Source organism: Triticum urartu, chromosome 6A (genome assembly GCF_056163025.1).
Source record: "Triticum urartu cultivar PI428250 chromosome 6A, HENAU_Tu73, whole genome shotgun sequence".
NCBI lineage: Eukaryota > Viridiplantae > Streptophyta > Magnoliopsida > Poales > Poaceae > Triticum > Triticum urartu.
In genome coordinates, this window is record NC_141878.1 from 218295731 (window position 1) to 218300454 (window position 4724).

Here is a 4724-nt window from a genome sequence, read left to right on the forward strand (position 1 = left end):
CCGCAGCCTTCAGCATCGCGAAGAGCTCAGGAATTGTCTTATACATCCCTTGCATATTATAGTTCATCACGAAGCTTTTATAGCTTGGTGGCAGTGATTGAAGAACTCTGTCAATGACACTATCATCAGGAATATTAACTCCCAGTTGAGTCAAGTGGTTGTGGTAGCCAGACATTCTGAGTATATGTTCACTGACAGAACTATTCTCCTCCATCTTGCAGCTATAGAACTTATTGGAGACTTCATATCTCTCAATTCGGGCATTTGCTTGAAATGTTAACTTCAATTCCTAGAACATCTCATATGCTCCATGACGTTCACAACGTCTTTGAAGTCCCGATTCTAAGTCATAAAGCATGGCACACTGAACTATCGAGTAGTCATCTGCTTTCCTCTGCCAGACATTCATAACGTCCGGAGTTGCTCCTGCAGCGGGTTGAAAGCACAAGTGCTCCCTAGGTGGTTTTGATAATTGATGACAACATATCTCTTATTGGACTAACATTTCGATCTAGCATGTTTCAGATAAGTTCAACAATGGAGTGGCATGGACTAAAGGTTGTGGGAACTCCTTCAAGATGCTAAGGACAAGGGATTGGCTAAAGCTTCAAGCTCAAGACTCTTCATTTTATATTTTAGTGATCCAAGATCACATTGAGTCTTTAGGAAAAGCCAATACTATCAAGGAGGGGTGAGGTGTTGCTTAATGAGCCTCTTGCTTCATGTGCTTAATGATATGCTCCAAAACCCTCAACTACTTTCCCATATCCATAGGACCTAAACCCTAAGCCAAACTCGGTCCTACCGATTCTTCCTATCCGGCGCCACCGAGTTTCACTTGTCATAAGCCACTGCCAAACCCTAATCAGTTCGGTCTCACCGATGGGATCTCGGTCTCACCGAGATGGGCTTGCAAACTCTCTGTTACCCATTGCAATATTCTCGGACCCACCGAGATATGCAATCGGTCCCACCAAGTTTGCTTGACCAAATCTCAGTTTCACTTATTACCCAAATCGGTCCCACCGAGTTTGAGTAATCGGTCAAACCGAGTTTTGGATTTACCCTAACCCTAGCACATCGGTCCCACCGAGTTGATCCAGTTGGTCCCACCAAAATCACTAACGGTCACTAGGTTTACATTTTCGGTCCGACCAAGATTATTGATTCGGTCCCACCGAGATTGGAAAACTGTGTAACGGTTGGATTTTGTGTGGAGGCTATATATACCCCTCCACCTCCTTCTCATTCAGTGAGAGAGCCATCAGAACACACACACCATTTCAACTCATATGTTCTGAGAGAGAACCACCTACTCATGTGTTGAGACCAAGACATTCCATTCCTACCATATGAATCTTGATCTCTAGCCTTCCCAAGTTGCTTTCCACTCAAATCTTCTTTCCACCAAATCCAAATCCTATGAGAGAGAGTTGAGTGTTGGAGAGACTATCATTTGAAGCACAAGAGCAAGGAGTTCATTACCTACACACCATTTGTTACTTCTTGGAGAGTGGTGTCTCCTAGATTGTCTAGGTGTCACTTGGGAGCCTCCGACAAGATTGTGGAGTTGAACCAAGGAGTTTGTAAGGGCAAGGAGATCGCCTACTTCGTGAAGATCTACCGCTAGTGAGGCAAGTCCTGTGTGGGCGATGGCCATGGTGGGATAGACAAGGTTGCTTCTTCGTGGACCCTTTGTGGGTGGTTGCTTCTTCGTGGACCCTTCGTGGGTGGAGCCCTGTGTGGACTCGCGCAACCGTTACCCTTGGGTGGAGCCCTGTGTGGACTCGCGGAACCGTTACCCTTCGTGGGTTGAAGTCTCCATCAACGTGGATGTAGGATAGCACCACCTATCGAACCACGGGAAAAACATCCGTGTCTCCAATTGCGTTTGATCTCTCCAAACCCTTCCCTTTACATTCTTGCAAGTTGCATGCTTTACATTCCGCTGCTCATATACTCTTTGCATGCTTGCTTGATATGTATTGAGTGTGTTGAAATTGTGCCTAAACTCCACTTAAACCGAAAAAGCTTAAAATTTTTGCAACTTTAGCACTAAGTGTCTAATCACCCCCCCTCTAGACACATCTACTTCTAGAACCTACAAGTGGTATCAGAGCTTTGGTCTCCATTGCCTTGGTTTAATCACCATTGGAGGAAGATGGATGTGTCTACATTAGGGAGTCTTAGGCATAGAGTGCCTATTCTTGATGGAGAGTACTTTCATGATTGGAAAAATGAGATGCTTGTAATCTTCAATCAATATCATTTGAACAAGTACATTGCTAGCCCTTGTGCACCCCACATTGATCCCTTGCATCCTACCCTAGATGAAGATATTGACATGATTCGCAATCTTAGAACTATTGAGCTCATCATTAGAGGATTGCCCAAAGATTTGACTGCTAGTTTGCCTACTCAAAATTGCGCCTATACTATATGGAAATTTCTTGAGGAACGGTTTCCCAATCATTCCTTGAAAACTTTGGATGAAATTCTCCATAAATCTATTGCCTTGAGTAAGATGAACTCTAGTGATCCTAGTTTTGGTAATGTCTTCTTGAACTTGCCAATCTTAAGCATGCTAAAGGAGATGTTGGAATCATTAATGATATCGTACTCAAAGCTATAAGAATTCATAAAAGTGACCACTTTGATGATCATTTATCTGATGAATTACCCTCTCTAGGAAATGATGAATCACAAGATCATGATGAACATGAATATTACGATGAGGATGATAGTGACTTCGATCTTGATGATGCAATGAGACATTTTGGTCTTATGGCAAATCTTCGGGGATATGAATCAGGAGGAAAGGAATGGGTTCTTGACAATGGATGTACTGATCATATGACCGGAGATGAAGAGATGTTTCGTGAGCTTGCTGAAAATGACGGCCCTCGAAAATATGTCACCTTTGGTGATAATTCAAAGGGTAAAGTGGTTGGCCTTGGTAAGGTGGCCATCTCACATGATAGTTCCATTCAAAATGTCATGCTCGTCGAATCTCTTGGCTACAACTTACTTTCAGTATCTAGACTTGCTGATTTCGGTTTGAATGTCCTATTTACTGAGGTAGATTGCCAAGTATTTCGTCGAGACAATCATAAAATGGTCTTTACGGGTATGCGTAGAGGAGATCTTTACATTGTCGATTTCTCTAAAAAGGCTCAACCTAAAACTTGCTTTGTTGCTAAATCCTCAAAAGGTTGGTTGTGGCATAGACGACTAGGTCACGTTGGCATGAGAAACCTTAACAAGCTTATTAAAGGAAATCATATCCTTGGAGTTAACGATGTCATATTTGATAAGGATAGACTTTGCAGTGCTTGTCAAGCAGGTAAACAGGTTGGAGGAAGACATCCCGTGAAGAACATCATGACCACAAGGAGGCCACTCGAGCTACTTCACATGGATCTTTTTGGTCCCAACGCCTACAAGAGTCTCGGTGGAAATTCTTTTGGTCTAGTTATAGTTGATGACTTTTCAAGATTTACATGGGTGTTCTTTCTTAATGACAAGTCGCAGGTCCAGAAGATCTTCAGAAACTTCGCTAGGAAAGCCCAAAATCAGTTTGATGTGAAGATCAAGAAGGTTCGGAGTGACAACGGAACAGAGTTCAAGAACGCAAATGTGGACACCTTTCTTGACGAAGAAGGGATTTCACACGAGTTCTCGGCTACGTACACACCTCAACAAAACGGAGTTGTTGAGAGGAAGAACCGGACGCTCATCGAAATGGCAAGAACGATGCTTGATGAATACAAGACGCCAAAGCACTTTTGGGCAGAAGCGGTTGAGACAGCTTGTCACGCAACAAATCGCTTGTATCTTCACAAGCTACTCGGCAAGACGGCATATGAGCTCCTCATCGGTAACAAGCCTCAAGTTGGATACTTTCGAGTATTCGGCTCAAAGTGCTACATTCTTGATAAGCATCGTTGATCAAAGTTTGCTCCTAAATCTCATGAAGGTTTTCTACTTGGTTATGGCTCAAACTCTCACACTTACCGTGTCTACAACAATTTCACCCGAAAGGTTGAAGAGACGGTAGATGTGAAGTTTGATGAATCTAATGGCTCGCAAGTAGAGCAATTGCCAATTGATGTAGGAGATAAAGACCCTTCAGAAGCAATTCAAGACCTGTCCATTGGCAAAATTCGTCCAATGGAGGTGAAGGAGAGTACTTCATCCGTCCAAGTGGAAGCTTCTACTTCACAACAAGGTGAACCAAGAATCGACACGGAAGCATCCACAAGTGGGACACATCAAGATGAAGAAAACGAGGAAATACGTCAAGACGAACATCAACAACCTCCTTCTCCACCACGATAAGAGAACGACGACGTCAACAATGAAGAAGGCCAAGAAGAAGAACAAGATGAAGAAGATGTTCAACGAAGACCCAAGCAGAAGCTCTCACGAGTTCGAGCAAGAATTGCCAAAGATCATCCCGTCGAGCAAATCCTCAATGATATACAAACCGGGAGAATCACTCGCTCAAAAACTCGTTTAGCTAACTTTTGTGAAAACTATTCATTCATCTCTAGCATTGAACCAATGAAGGTTGAAGAAGCATTGGAAGATCCGGATTGGATAAACGCTATGCATGAAGAGCTACATAATTTTGAGAGAAACCAAGTTTGGACATTGGTCGAGAAGCCCGACAACAACCACAACATCATTGGTACCAAATGGGTGTTTCGCAACAAGCAAGATGA